Genomic DNA, 17586 nt, shown 5'->3' with positions numbered 1-17586 from the left:
ATGGTTTATCCTCATCTAAATCTATTGGCTTTGCAAGTTTTTGTGTCAAAAGAAGCACTTTACCAAGTAAAAACACAACACCCAAACTAAACCCTTTACATGCTAACAAAACTTGTGTATACTACGAGAGTAAACCCTAAACCCCAAACCCCTAAACCCTAAACCCTAAACCTTAAAACCCTAAACCCTAAACCCTAAAGGTCATGTTAGCTTCACTTGTCCCTATAGAGGAAACAGAGGTAAAGAAAGGAAGTTTGCATGGGTCATCAAGAAAACTAATCCCCTAGGACCCAAGAAAGAATGGGTATCAAAGAAAATCACCTAACTCTTTTTTATAGGTTTGCTTGAAGACCACATCTATGAAGAACAAATGGTTCCTTGATAATGGGTGTTCAAGGCACATGACTGGAGAGACGCTGGAAAATTCATCTCTCTCGTCTATAAAAAGGAAGGGTTCATAACTTTTGGGGACAATGCCAAGGTATAATCATCAGCAAAGGTAAAATAGGTAACTCATCATTTTCAATTGATAATGTTGCACTTATTGAGACATTAAAACACAATTTGTTAAGTATCGGTCAACTATGTGATAAAGAGCTCAATGTTATATTTCAGTCCACTCAATGCATACTAAATGCTTTAAATGGAAAAACTATCCTAGTAGGACAGCGTGAATCTAATATCTGCACTATGGAGTTTGATGACATTAAATCTTGTGATATTAAATGTTTGGTTGCAACTAATGAAACTAGTTGGTTATGGTATAGGAGACTTGGTCATGCTAACATGGATTTATTGCATAGATTATCCTCTAAAGAATTAGTTAATGGCCTACCAAAAGTTAATTATGTCAAGAAAAAATTTGTGATGCATGTCAATATGGTAAACAAATCAAGTCACCCTTCAAAACCAAAAAGGTAATCTCCACAACTAGATCCTTAGAGTTAATACATCTTGATTTGTTTGGGCCTAATGACATAGCAAACATTGGTGAAAAATTATAGGCTTCTGTGATTGTTGATGATTACTTTAAATTTTCTTTGGTGATGTTTCTTACAAACAAAAGCGATGCTTGTAATGCTTTTATTAATTTTTGTGGAAATGTTCAAAATGAGAAAGGGTTATCCATTATTCACATTAGGAGTGATAGAGGAAGAGAATTTAGAAACAAAGAATTAGAATACTTCTGTAATGAAAATGATTATTTACACAACTTCTCCGCACCAAAAACTTTACAACAAAACAGAGTAGTTGAAAGAAAGAATTGAACACTCCAAGAAATGGCTAGAACAATACTGAACGAACATAGTCTTCCAAAATATTTTTGGGTTGAAGCTGTAAGCACAACTTGCTATGTTAGTAATCGTGTCATCATCATATCCAAAATTGGTGAAACTCCTTATAAAATATGGAAGGGTAGGAAACCCAATATATCACACTTAAAGGTCTTTGGATGTAAATGTTTTATTATAAATAATAGAGACCATTTGGAAAAATTTGATCAGAAATCTGATGAAGGGATCTTCCTAGGGTATGTTATAAACAGTAAGGCATATAGAGTGTTTAATAAAAGAACCCAAAATGTTCAAGAGTCAACACATGTAGTTTTTGATGAATCAAACCCTTTTGCCCTTCAAGCAACAGTTGATGTAGAGGAAAATGATCAAGTAACCATGTTTAGAATTGAAAAGGAACTTGAGCAACTTAAAATAAATAACGGACAAGAAGAATGTTCCCAAGAGAACAAAATTAATCATCAAGAGTGACAACCTCGGGAAGAAACGGTGAAACCAGAAGAAGGTAGATCAGGAACCCCCCAAAGCCTTGAAATTTGTCAAAAATCATCCAACCGATCTCATCATAGGCCATATAAGGGAGTTAGTACTGGATCACACCTGAGAAGTGGATGCAACCATATGACCTTCGTTTTCCAAATTGAACCTAAGAAATTTGAAAAAACTGAAAATGATGAAAATTGGATCATGGCTATGTAAGATGAGCTTAATCAATTTGAAAGAAACAAAGTATGGGAATTTGTTCCTATACCCACGAACATATCAATAATTGGCACAAAATGGGTATTTAGGAATAAGAAAGATGAAGATGGTAACATAGTAAGAAACAAAGCAATACTAGTTGCACAAGGATATAACCAACAAGAGGATATTGACTACGGTGAAACGAATGCCTCTGTAGTAATACTAGAAGCCATTAGGAACATGTTTATAACTCCGTAAGCACAAGTGACAAATGCAAAATGAAAGCCAAGAAGGCACTTAAAGCTCACATCTATTGGCGTATTCCATGGTGTATTAAGGAGCAGAAGACGTGAAGACTTTATTTTATTTGAGTTGTAATAGTAATTAGGTTTGGATGTGCATGCATATCATATGATATAATTGAAGTTCAAACAATGACCTTAGATTGATCTTAGGTTAACTCTAAGTTTTCATGAAAACCTTTTTTCGTAAAATGCCTAACTTATACCAAAAATTTTAAAATAGCTTTAAAGTTAAAAGAAGGCAAAAAATAATTTTTACAAAGGGTTCAGTCAACCAGCCAGTCAACCAGACAGTAGAAATGAGCATTTTTCTCAATCCATAATTTCCTTTTTTAAAAAGTGTTCCATATGAAAGTTGTGGGATTTTCTCTTAACTTTCTATTGATACCAAGAATATCCAGGAGTCGTACAGAAAAAAGTTATGGTTAAAATACTGAAAGGTGTCCATAGCAGAAAAACTCCCTTCATATTTCTTCCATCTCATTGATGGGTTTTTTTCTCAATTAATAACTTTTTATCTTAAAAGGTGTTCAACATGAAAGTTGTGAGATTTTCTCTTAACTTTCTATAAGAACATCCAATTTCATGTTGTATAGAAAAAGTTATGGCCAAAACACTGAAGGGTGTCCACATAGAAAACCCAAGGCTAGCCGACCGGATCTTCACTCCAGTAGACCAAAGTTCACGGATTTCAAGCCCCAGCCAACCGACCCTTCTGGGAAAGCATCCCAATAGCCGGAAAATGGCTAGTTTTTAAAATAAAATAACATTTTAAAGTCCCAATAGCCATATAACGGCTATATGTCCATTTGGCCTATAAATACAAGCCCATTTGACTTGAAAAATGTTAGAGAATCACATTAAAAATGTTTTAGATCATTCTTTAATTCTCTCAAATTTATATACCTCATTTGTTCTTTAAATTCTCATTTTTATCCTACTCTTCTTTTATTTGAAAATCTTTTTGGGAGAAAATATTCTTGAGGGTTTTATGTGACGAGGCTTGAGCATATATCACACATTTATATTGCTTGATGGGCTTCTTCTTTTATTTGTGATATATTTTCAAAAATTAAAATTTCTCCTCTATTCTTCTTTTGTAAATTCTTTTTGGAGAAATTTCTTTTGAAAAATAACTTGAAGGCTTGAGCTAATATTCTTGCTCATATATTTTGCTTGAATGCCTTCTTGTGTTTATTTTTGCAAAGGTCAATCGTTTTGAAGAAATCTCTAATATTCTCCTACTTTTACCTTGAAATATATTTGTTGGAGAATTTCTTTGGGTTATACAAGAGAGATCCTTGAGCATATATCAATTACATATATACTTGCTTGAGAGGCTTCTCCTTTTATTTCATAAAGGTCAACCATTTTGATAGAAAAACCCTAGGTTCTCCCATTCTTATCCTTGAAATATTTTTGGGAGAAAATATGTAAGTTATTCAAAGGAGGTTTGTTCAAGATTGCTTTGAGCATATATATTCATTGATATATATTTTGTGCTTGAAAAGCATCTTGATAATGGCTTGAGCATATATTCACTTTCATATATCTTGCTCAAAAGCCTATTAGTATTTGAATTGAAAAAGGTCATTTGAAAAGAAAAATCATTTTCCATATTCTCATTATTGGAAAATATTTTTGAGAGAAAACCTATACTCTACTGAGCTTCATGTTTAAATCATATGAGAGTGCATTTAGTGCTTCGATGTATACAACTCTGCTTATTTGAGAAGCATTTATTTTGTATGAAAAATATTATTTGTACCGATTTGGCTCAACCCAGTGATTGAGTTTGGGAAACTCCACCCTATAAGGAGGAATCAGTTTGACTCAGTCTGATAAATTGAGTTAGGGAGACTCCGCCCTGTAAGGAGGAATCAGTTTGACTTAGCCTGATAAATTGAGTTGGGGAGACTCTGTCCCGTAAGGAGAACAGGTTTGGCTCCACTCGGTAAATGAGTTGGGGAGACTCCGCCCCGTAAGGAGATTTGTAAACGACGTCACTTCGCCCAGTTAAGTGAGCAAGGTAGTGAAATTCTTGGGTGGTTTGCCCAAGGCGAGGATGTAGGCAGGATTGATTGATTCTCATTAAAACTTGTGTCTCTCTCTCTCTCCCTTGTTTATATTTCTGCACTTTATTTTCATATGTGTATCCATGTTCATTTATTGTGTTAATTGTTTTGCATACACACTCTTAATTTAAATGGAATATGTTCCACATGTGTATGTTTGTATTTACTGTTTTATCATTTTACACATATTTTTGAATGGGATATGATTTATGGTGAATCGACAAAAAATTAATTTAGCCAAAAATTCTTAAAACCCAATTCACCCTCCCTCTTGGGATCACACCAAGTCTATGTCAAAAAACCCCCGGGATTTAAGAGCCATGCACACCTTGATTATGTATTTAAACTATCAAAAGCATGGTATAACAGTTTGAGTAAGTTTCTCTTGGAAAATGGTTTCACTGGAGGAAAATTTGACACTACCTTGTTCTTAAAATACAAAGGAGATGATATGTTGATTGCGCAAATTTATGCAAATGATATCATCTTCGATGTTACAAATGAAAATATGTGTTAAGAATTTGCTCGGTCAATGCAAGAGACCTTTGAAATGAGCATAATGGGAGAATTAACTTTCTTCCTTGGTATGCAAATTAAACAAATGGAAAATGGAATCCTCATAAATCAAGCTAAGTATGTAAAAGATATGCTTAAGAAATTTGGACTAGAAATCAGAAAAACTAAATCAACCGCTTTGAGCATGACAACCAAACTGGATAGTGATGAAAATGGCAAGAAGGTTGACCAAAAACTCTATAGAGGAATGATTGGTAGCCTACTTTATCTAACTTCTAGCATGCCTGATATCATGTTTAGTGTGTGCCTATGTGCAAGATTCCAATCATGCCCTAAGGAATCACACCTAAATGTCGTTAAGAGAATTTTTAAGTATCTGGTAGGTGTAATTGACTTAGGTCTCTTCTACCCCAAGCACACTCCATTTGATCTTACCTGTTATTCTGATGCTGATTATATGGGACGCAAAACCAATAGGAAAAGCAATAGTGGGATGTGTCACTTTTTTCATGTGTTTCATAGTTTTGCAAAAAGCAACCCTCAGTTGTACTTTCAATCACCTAAGCTGAATATAGAGCCGCGAGTAGTTGTTGTGCTCAGACCTTGTATATGAAGTAGCAACCCGAGGATTTTAAAATTTTAGTGAAAGGAACTCCAATCCACAATGACAATACAAGCATCATTAGTCTTTCAAAAAATTCATGCCTACACTTTAGGACCAAACATATTGAAATCCGGTACCATTTCATTTGATACCATGTACAAAAGGGGGATATTGAACTAGTTTACATTAATACTAAAAATCAATTGGCATATATCTTTGTGATGTTTTGTTTATGGCATGGACATGGAATTGGCTTGCCTTCCATCATCGTCCAATATATGGAAGAGAATATGAAGCGTAAAAAGGGGTGCTTGCCTTTTGCCTAATTGCTCATGCGATTCTTCTCATATTATGACATTCTAAGAGCAGGTATACTAGCGACTTTACCTACACATGACAACATCTATACTGAAGCAACCCTGTGCCGTATGCACTTCACATGGGGTGAACAAACATTAGTTTGGGTAAAACTAGACCACTAGGTGGGGGCCCCGTTGATGAAGTCAAGGAGGCCATGAAACAAGACATGAAGTCGCGGCAGCTAAAGAACATGCTTTCCCTGAAGCACACATGGATATTATTGAGCCTAGGGAACAACTAGCTGACCCTATCTTGTAGCGCTTGGATAGGTTAGAGTTGGGGATGACGATGCGGATTGATACTATAGAAGAAGGCACGCGTGTGTGCCTTAATGGATTTGGCACTTACCTTGATGGGTTTTGTGACGACCCGAAAATTTCACTGCTCTGATACCACCTATAATAAATATTTTCATACAACAAAAGACCTCAAATACAAATTAACAAAGTACTAATCTACCTCAGCACGACAATAATATTTTCTTGTAGCACAATTAATATCCCTAAAATTATGAACTCATCAAAACATAATTTATTTAATATCTATTCTAAATAGAACCTTCTATCCCACTTATGCTTCTACTGTGTTACTTTGACTTTGGCTAATCTTCTCATGACATATGAAAAATATTATGTAATCATGGGGTGAGACACTTCTCAGTAAAACGAAATAGATTATTATCAATGTGTGGTCACATGAGTGTTAATGTAGCAAAAACATATCCATTAATTAAATTAAATTAAACAGAGAAATCATGTAAAACTGTACTCACACCTATATAATTGAAAATACTTACTTTCTTCTCAAAAACATGCTTTGGCTTAATAAATTTCCCTGTGTATGTAAATTCACATAAATGCATAAAAGAACCTTCCTGAATGGACAATCATATAACATCATGTATTAATCCCACATGATTGGGTTGTGCGGTCCGAAGACTAGACTTAACCATGGTTGGCCTACCACCAGGCTAAGTCAACATAATATATGTCTGTAGGTACAATTTGCCTACCCCATGTAGGCTCGTATATCGGGAGGGTACAACCCCATGCTAGCCCGTGTGCCAGGAGGGTACAACCCTATGCTGGCTAGTATACGAGGAGGGTACACTACTCTTCTCTGGCCAAATCGACTATCAACTACCTACACTTTCACAACAATGTGGTTGCACTAACAATTTCCACTAGCTACGGTACCGAGCTTCTTACTTATCTGGTCCATCAGGGTTCTTATATCATATAATGCCATTTGTAAAATAATATAGTAACATGATCTCATTTTCACAATTCAGTATAAAACTGTCATGTTCACAAATTTGTATCATTCCTGTCATATTCATAAATCGATATAAAATTGTCATATCATAACTCAGTATAAAACTGTCATTTCATGATTCCACAATATTCACAACATTTCTTGAGATCAACATAAAACCATACTCTATTGTATATCATCATAAAATATTCTAACAGGTATATTTATGCAGTAACATGATCATTTCTCATGCCACATAATTTGAGTGATAATTCAAAATATAATAAACTATTTGGAAAAAATATACTTTGCTGAAAATAGGGGTATGATCATCTCCATAACTTTTACTTAACTCATAATATATGTTTAATAGGAAAAAGGAGATGATTACCCTTACTCACTTTAGTTTTCATATGCCCAATTATTCAGAAAATTATATATAACATTCAAGTAATCACATGCTTTATTTTAATCAATTAACTCCAAAAATAATTGATATAATCTATTCCCCTTACCTTATTCCTGGAGTGGTGCCTACGATGCCCAAACAACAAATCTATCCCAATTAAAATGTCATGGATCAAAGTTAGGACCTCGAAACGGTGTTTATCCTTCAATTTGGCTGAGTTTTAGAGAGAAATTGAAGAGAGAAAGAGTGAGAATCTGCAACCCTAGAGAGAGAGAGAGAGAGAGAGAGAGAGAGTAAAATTTTCCTAAAAAAAAATGAGCTAAGTCAAATTTATAGGCTGCTGCCTCAAATGAAAACTAAAGCATTTTTTTACTGCTTTACATTTACTAGCCCTCAGTAATACGAAACCGTCGACAATTTTCCTGGCTCCACCAAATCGTCGACAGTTTGGTCATGCACCAAACCAGATTCCCCTTATTTTTTGGGTCTCCACGGGTTTGGTAATGAGCTTAACTCCATGCAGCAGGAGAATCAGGCTCATATGGCTCACGTAAATTCCAGTCTAGCCACCATTCTTGATCACTTTTGACGTAACCACTAGGATCCCTCTGTATTTATTTATTTTTAATGAAGGCAAAAGGGGGAGAAAAAGTTATTGGTGTTTGCGTTTTTAACTGATGTATGCTTGGCTAGCTAATGCATGTTTTTGATATATGACTATTGAACTGATGACTGATACACACTAGTTGATAATGTTGACATGATATATGCTTTTATATGCTTGGTTTGAATGAACACGATGAAGCTTGACTCTTATTCTTGCTTGCTTCCCTTATTAGGAGATTTGATTGTTGTTGAATACTTCTGATAATTGTTGAAGCATGTTGTTGAGTCATACTACTGTATCACACAGGTCATGTTAAGCATTACTGATTGATCTCACAAATCATGACTTTGAAATATACTGTGACTCACTCTAAAAATGAGCAGCTCACAAGTTATTTCAAGTATAGGAGTTCATTCGTGTAATACTTAACCCAAATGTCAGATCGTCTCCTCAGAGAATGCATTTTAATTCCAAACTCGTTTAATTCCAAAAGAAATTAAGAAAAGAAAAATTTACTGAACATAGTTTAGATTCAGTTTCCTTGGATTTTTGAGATTTTTGTAATAGAATTTAAATTTTAACTAAAAATTAAATATGCATGAAATAACTTAAATAAATACCAGATTCAATGCCAGAATAATGAAAGAACTAAACCTTGCAATCATTCAATTAAATAAAAATATTAACTTTAAACGTAAACTCAAGGAAGAATGCACTCTAAATAAAAACACCAAATTTAATAATAAAAACACCCAAAGAAAATAATTAAATCCCTATAAAAACTTTAAATAAGAAGACAAATTGAAATTAACAATAATAATGCTCAAACAAGAATTTAAATGCGAGAGAGAGAGAGAGAGAGAGAGAGAGAGAGAGAGAGAGAGAGAGAGAGATTTAAACAAAAAGTTATCTAGTAAAAATAAAGTTCTTAAATTAAACAAACTATTTTTGAACAAAAATTAATCCAAACTTTGAATAAATTAAAAAATTAATAATAAAATTAATTTTAACAAAATTGAGTTCAAAGGAAGAGAGAGATGAAAGAGTAAGGGGGAAGAGAGAAGAGAGAAGAGAGAGAGAGAAAGAGAGATAATCGAAAATCTGAGAGAGACTGAGAGTCTTCTACTGTCCTGCACACCGCCACCTCCCGCTCCTCCCTTTCCCTCTTAAACCCTCATCCTCTATAAAATATCCTATTCCACTTCTAATATTTTGTCATAACTGTATCTCCTCTTCAGTTAGGCGCATGGGCCATTTTTTTGGTGGTTCAAGACTCCAATTTTCCTTAAGCACTGCACACGACCTAACATATCAATTTCACTTTCAAACACAATTTTGACCCAGTAAACGTTTAAATTAGAAAAAGTTTATTTCACAATGAATTGTAGATATCTTAGTAAAATTTCCAATGCCACTTGAATCACACCAATCCGATGTTATATGAAAGAGTTATGATTAAAATATCAAAATACTTTCAAGCTATCTCCTTGCAAATTTTAGACTTGGATTGTTGCCCACTTTTCATTGCATGAGACGAATTCATGTGCATGAAGCCCATGTTGTAACGACCCGAATTTAAAATGAAATTTAAATAATAAGGAAAGGGAAATGGAAACTGGAAACAGAAGGAAGCCGCAGACTTCGTCGACGACATTGCATTTCAGAAGAGAAAAACAAAGAAGGGGAGTTTCAGGGCTTCGTCGACGAATCCCCTGTATTCGTCGAAAAAGGCTTAAGAAAATTCGTTGACGAACACAGGGAGCTCATCGATGGGAAAATACCGAGAGAGGTTCTGAGGCAGCCTGAATTTCGTCGACGAACACAGGACCTCATCGACGAAATTTGTGAAGGACTCGTCGACGAAGGTCGGGCTCGTCGACGAAATCCTATTTTATAAGGGGGAAAAATTCGGGGAAAAATATCATTTTTGACGAAACCTCTCTCTCTCTCTCTACGATTCTCTCTCCCTTCTCTCTACGTTTTTGGCCCCACCAGTCGTCAGATCGACGATCCGAAGTCACCACGACGCTCCTGGCGGAGTGCTCTTCAAATCTGCTAGAGCGGATCGTGGGAGAAAGCTAGTTGGAAATCATCGCAAAGTTGAGGTAAGGCTTTTTAAGTCATATTTGGTCTTGCTCTAGTTAGAAGAAGTGTCATACACATGAAAATACCGAAGTTTAATACTGGGGGTTTTCAATTTCGGAATATTGGTCAAGAAACCCCTCAGGTGTCAAACTTGAATGCTTTTGGGTGAAAACTTTCTACCCAATATTTGAGTTTTTAGCAGTTGAGCAAAATATTGTATGCTTCAAAATACTGAACTTTAATTCTAGGATTTTTTTTCATTTTCAGGGTGTTGAGTTAAGAACCCTGCGGGTGCGGGGCAATTTTATTAGGGGCTTTTCAGGAATCAGGTAAGGGGATAAACTAAGCTAGTTCTTTTTGTACTATGTATGTATATATTTATGACACTCGTTTTCAGGAAAAATACATATGTTATGTATATGTTTTATACTTGAGAAAACCCTGTTGAAAATAATGATATGTTGTATACGTGGAAAACTGGTTTAGTGTGGCATGAGTAGTAATGATTGTGACATACTGTTGTTCTGGGAATGTGGTGATATGGTTATTATGATGGGAAAACCAGTTTATGGGCCAAGATTTTTATGATGAGATTTTGTGTGATTTGCCGACTATGGGCCGTGCGATGTGATGTGAGTTGTCGGCATATGGGCCGTGCTATGTAACGAGATTTGCCGGTGTACAGGTCGTGCGATGTGATGTGATTTGCCGGCGTACGGGCCGAGTTATGTGATGTGATTTGCCAGCGTACGGGATGTGCTATGTGTAGCTGGTGTATGGGCCGAGCTACGATATAATGTGTAATACCGGCGTACGGGCCGATGATTTTCATGATACACTTATATATGTAAAATGATATGATTAATGTGAAAATGAAAGATATGATATATCTCTTTATCACAATTTCAGTATATGTATATGTTATCAGAATCTGGTTGGCTTGGTTTAGGCTAGCACTTGCACGGTACTGTTGCTATGTGTCCATGATCCTCGTGATCATGATATCTGTGTTAACGCCGTTGTACGGAGTGGTGTGAGATTGGATGGTCGATGTGGTTATGTTTGACGAGTGTGCTATTATCGCCCCTGGTGTACGGACCAGTCTGGGTAGACCCATCGGACCTACAGGCTAGACTATCGACTTGATAGTGGTCGGCCAACCATTGTCAGGTCCCGCCTTCGGGCCATACAACCCAATCATGTGGAGGTAATACATGACAACAGTCAGCTAACCTACCAAGATTGTTTTATGTTATTATTATTATGATATGAGATGAGAAATGTTTATGAAAATGCAGTATGTTCTGCCATGTTTTGATATGCATATGTTTTCCAGATTTGTTAAACAGTATTGGATATGATATATATGTTATATGTAGAACACAGATTACTCATGTTACCACACACTAGTATTAGTTTATTTCCCTTACTGAGAGGTGTCTCACCCCTAAATTTCATACATTTTTCAGGAGCCCCGGATAGGAAAGTGGGAAAAGCCCCACAGAAGTAGTGTTGTTTATCTGCCCTCTGCGAAGGGTAAATTTCTGATAGGGACGGTTAGGTTTTTGTGGGAATTGTCCCTAGATTCCATTTTTGAGATGTAGATACTGTGAGATAGTAATAGTAGTAACTTTGGTATGTATTAGGCACATTATGATGAGTTGTATATGATTTTATACTTTCTGCTGCGTAGGCTTCTGCTGTATGTTTTGTTATATCCCTAGTACCCACGGGTCCAGGTGGATGGTGACCTGCTGAGTTGTGATGCTTGATGTTGATATTATTATAAAATATATATATGTGTGTGTGTGTGTGTGTGTGTGTGTGTGAAAAATGAGCAGGTCATGACACATGTAGTCTTCTCACACGGAACCTGATTCTCTTTTATGTCTCCTTTAATTTAAAAAATTATCACATTGGATAGCATGAATTTTTCAATTTTTACACACCCACACGACTTCAAACAGCTGCGTGCATGGCTCGTCATTTGCAGGCATGTGGCTCACGGTCCGATCTTTGATATTTGGCTTCATGTACATGACCTTGATTTGAACTCTAGCTCACGTACATGTACGTATATTTTTAATCTCTGCCTTAATGACCAAAAATTATCCTACAATAATAAGTTACCAAAAATTCGTAAATTATTGAGTAATGATCCAAATATTATAATTCGACCTCAATGTTAAATTATTGAACATAATTAAGCGTTTAATTTAAAATATAATCTTTAATGCATGATTTTAAACACCTAATTATGCAATTTAGACCCGCAATCACACCTCCTAACTAACGTTTTGCTAGTCTCTAGCAAATAACGTGAATGAAATTTAGGGTGGTATCCACAAATACTAATTCCAACAAACATAAAATGACTACACATATGACACAACCATACCGTTTCACATACAGGAGTATAACCAAATTTCACACAAGCTCATCATATATAATGCACGCAACTCTGAAGTAAGTCATTCATGCAAGTCTCATTGTTATATGGCCGTTAAGAACAGTATACTCACATGAAGTTAACCAACAATACAATTTAGAGTTAATGTAGTCATATAAATTCAAGTATAAACAGGAGAAATCTCGAGGTTTGTGTAATGTGTATGACTTGTTACACCTCAGATACTAGTGGACACCTATAGAACGGTCGTTTTGACTCAGCCAAACTAGTATACCCTAAAAAATACTTAAAAAAATGGGTTCACTCGGCATATGTGAGGAGGAATCTCACGATCAAATATCCCACATATTGCAAGGAACAAATGCTAAATGTATGGAGTGGACTAGTCTGAAAAAGATCCAGTCTATTTATGAGGTGTCGGGTCCTTCACCCTAACATCTTCTCACCTACTCGCCGTATATAACTAAGACCACCCTAGATCAACTTATTCACAACTAGGAGTGAATACATCTGAGCCATTAAGTGGTTCAAGAGTCTTCATATGTGGAGAACATGTGTCGTGTCCTTGACTCTTTGTGGCATTTATGTGGAGCAAGTATTAATCTTTCACTTCATGTGTATTTCTGTTTCTTTTGTTTTTGTTTTTTCCTTTCTTCTGCTCATTTTTTAGTTTCTTACTTTTCACTATCAATTAAGACAATCATTGCACTTCTATTGTTGTCTTCATGCCACCCATGTGAATTAAGCTCGAATAGTAGTTCATGAAATAAGTCTATCTCTAGGGGTGACTTAGCCTTCACATCTTGAGTAGGCTACAAGACCTAGGTTTCTATCTCCCCACTAGATGTCACCTCTAGGTTAATAAGTCAAAAATAGAGACTAGTGTACGAAGAATATCCAGAAAAAAAAAAAAAAGGAAAGTTGAGTTTCATGAACTCTGAGTTGACATTAAAAACTCAAAAGAACGATAAATGACTTAACAGTACCTCACAAGGTGTTATAGTCGCCACAGGTGTTCTATCAGTGCTCATAAGGAACCCTAAGTGCTACAAGTCACGTAAACCTGTATTTTTAGTCTCATAAGATACCATGTAAATACAAGAGTTTATATAACCAGATTAACATGAATGAACTACTAGTCAACCTACATAGAGTTACAATTCCTAAATTAATCATATAAAGAAAAACTACACATAAATAACCCACTATACAGCTTAAGTGTGTAACGCCTATGTTATATACAAGTATGTAAAGGGTATAAGTCAGTGTTAATCATAGCCTAATCATCTATATTCAAAAAAAAAATTTTAATGTATTTTCTCATCCTCCCAACTAAAGTGGAACATTGTCCTCAATGTGAAAGCATATGGGAAGTAGAGCATACCTGGGTGGAGAAGTAATGGAAAAGAAAAACTAAAACTACAAAAAAAATGTACTTGAAAATAAACTAAAAATAAATCAAGGTAAAACAAAATGAAAAAAAATGGAAGAAAAACATCACAGTATGTCTGGTGGAGGCTCTGAAGGGATTTCATCTGGTGGGTGCAGGTTTATAAATTGAACCGGCACGTCTCCAAATTGGAGTCCCCACAATGAATCTTTCTTATTACTTGCACAAAAGTTAGCCTCAAATAAATCAATACGTTCTAAGGTATCAGACAAAACATGTGCAAACTATCTTCCTTGTTTTAACAAGAAATGATCTTTATTCAGTATATTTTCTAAGAAATTCACTTCTTTAGGAACCGGTCTTTGAGACAGAGTTGTCAGAGTAGTTACCTTTGGTTCTTCAGAAGCATCAAAATTAAAATTTTTACCTCATTCTTTGAAAATTAAACTCTCACCAGTCTGCACACCCTCTTTATCGGGTGTACCCATTACCTTACCACTGGGGGGATTTGCTTCAGTATTACACTCCTTGACATTTAGTCCAGTAGGGAATGATGCTTCCATGACTGTCAATCTCTGAGGGTAAGGTACCACAGGTTGGTACTCCTTATTGGTCTCGTTCTTCATGTTAACTGACTTCTTCAATTCTGGACTTACTTCCTCTGATTTTTCTCTGACCTCATCTATCTCAGTTATAAACTTCAGGTGTTAGGACAACTGTTGGTCTGTCAGTAAGTATCTCAGACTAGGTAACTTCTTTTCCACTTCTCGAAATAATAGCGGCCTCCGCTATCTTAAGAGAAACATTATGTATTTGTTATTGTTGGTGCTAGTATTCTTGAGGATTAAACTGAGGTCCTATTAGAAATTTCTTTTTTTCTAAGATATTCAACTACGTGTTCATCTTATTAATGGTGCCCCACAATTCATTTATGACCTGAGTGTACTAATTGTTAGTTGTGACTTGAATTTGCATGAACTGTTGAAAGGCATCCTCAATAGACTTCTCTGGTGGAGCATGTGCTGCATTAGATTGAAATCCTAAAGGTGCATAACCCTGAGAGATCTGTTGTGGCTGATACTGATGCTGAAGGGCAGCCAGACGAAATGACGGCTGATAAGGAGGTGCATAAGACTGGGAAGATTGATTCCAAAGTTACTCTATACTATTTTCCATTTCCATCTCCATAGCCTCCACTCTTATATGAGTTCAGCCAGACATGCTTCAACACAAAAATCATCTTTCAGTTCATTCCACTCTCCACCGTGTATTGCTCTCCATGGTTGAGCTGCAATCGATCTTCTGTTAATCCTAGTGTTCCACTGCTGAGTATAGTCAGCTAAATGATCCATAAAATCCAATGTCTCATCAGGCTCCTTGTCGAAGAAATATCCTGAACACATAGTATGAACGAACTGCTTCGATTCAGGAGTCAACGCAGTGTAGAAGTAGTCGACTAGGCGCCATGATTCAAATCTATGGTAAGGACACAAGTTAACCAGACCTCTAAATCTCTTCCAGTTTTCATGAAATGTCTCATCAACTCCTTCCATGAATTGACTGATCTGTTCCTACAAAAATTGAGTTCTCTGTAAGGGAAAAAATTTATGCAGAAATTCATTTTACATATCAGCCCAACTAGAGATAGAATTAGGCCTAAGATGTAACGACCCGATCCTTTATACGGACCCAAGTGTCACTCACTCATATATAATACCTGTACCTGTTCCAGATACATAGATAACCCGCCCTAAACAGGGACATACGAGTGTAACTCATACATAATAATAATGTAAATGTTGCAGAAAAACATAAACATTCATTGGGATTTCTACTAGACTTATACCAGAGCTTACCAATACATCAACAATTTACATAAATTCGAACTTAGAATAAATCTTGTTATTACAACCCTCCAAAAAGGAATTTCACCTAAGTTTAATACAAGATCCAAATGCTTACGTAAGCTAACAAAAAATAACCTCCCTAGTCCCTTTTGCTACTAGGACCGACGTCCTGATGGACCTAAAAAATGAGTTGTATAATAGGGTGAGACACCTCTCAGTAAGGAAGAAAGTGTTACAACAGTGTGTGACTGCATATATGCACATTTTCATACAAACTCATACATTTGAAACATTTGTTTATAATACTGTATCATATAACATTTATCTGCACATCAAATATTTAAATCATGCATATGATTATTAGAACACCTCCAGCTTGGTATGACAATTTGCCTGTTTTCCCCTGTGGCACGGGTTGTGCACTGATTGCCTCTGATAGTGTCCTGTTTGTGCAGACAAAGCCGAGCATCTTTATGATCCGACCTCCACCTAGTTTATTTTTACCAGCAGCTTACTAACTCCTCGTAGGTAACCATCTAATATACCCATACAGATTTTCTCAAGTTTGGTTGCACTACCAACATCGGTACCTAGCCCTAGGAGTTTATTTCAACCCCTGAACTGGAGTATTTTTCAACCCCTTTTTCTAAAGTTTCTTTCAACTTTTTTTGGTCACAAGCTGTGGTTCCAGTATCATATATACAGTTTATAGCAAAACAGTAACTTGTGCAATTCCAATATTTTTCACAAATTTAGATAATCACATTGGGTTCAAACCTGCGCCTTTCCACTCAGTTTACCCCTTTTTGTTTACTGATTCAGCTCGATGTATCACCGGCCTCTTTTTTCACATTCTCAGTATAAAAAATTGGAACTTCGTTCCCATATCTACATCAATAGTATAGAAAATTCATACGTTTCCATTTCAACATATATCACACAAATTTAATCCAATGCCCGCTAAATGATAGAATTCAGTCAACATCATTTAAATGAATAAGTAAAGGATTCGAGCCTCTCCTACTATAGTATAAATGCAAATAAATGATTTTTGTAAAGTTTGGAGATCATACGCCGAAATCCTTGTTTTTACCAAAAACCGTAAAATTTTAAAACCGACATTTCTACTAGGTAGAATTTAGAAAATAAGCAGTTAAATCATACATAATAACATAAACTAACTTTTTAGCAGTTTAGTTTTCCAAAAATGTTGTTGTAATCAAATTCCCCTTACCTTACACTCGAAGTGAAACTTCGTACGAACACGGTCCAAATCGACAACTTGGGATCCTGGAAACCTAAAACCAAAAAATATAATCTTGCTATATTTTCTACTACTACCCAAATATCCAATCAAGACTAAGATCAGATCCCTACCTCGATTTTTTTGGGAAAACCCAAAAATCTCTGAAACGACGATCTGATATGCTAGAATTGTAGAGTTTCCTCTTCTGATCCACGCAGTACCCTCCATTTTTAGAAACGGATGACGAACGGCGAAGATTCTTAGAGAGAAAGAGAGAGAGCTCGGTGGTAGAGGGAGAGAGAGAGAGAGAGATATTTTATGAATTCTTAACCTCTAAGCAACCTCAAGAACACCTTTAAAGCGTCGTTGACTGAGTCAACTTCGTCGACGAGGCAGTGGATTCGTCGACGAGGCTGCCGACATCCTCATCAACGAGGCTCTGAATTTCATTGATGAGGCTTTCTTGAGAGCTTCCCAAAACCCCTCGGTATTTCCTTGTTGA

The sequence above is a fragment of the Malania oleifera genome, chromosome 4 (genome assembly GCF_029873635.1).
Source record: "Malania oleifera isolate guangnan ecotype guangnan chromosome 4, ASM2987363v1, whole genome shotgun sequence".
Lineage (NCBI taxonomy): Eukaryota > Viridiplantae > Streptophyta > Magnoliopsida > Santalales > Ximeniaceae > Malania > Malania oleifera.
Note: the sequence above shows the minus strand (reverse complement) of the source record.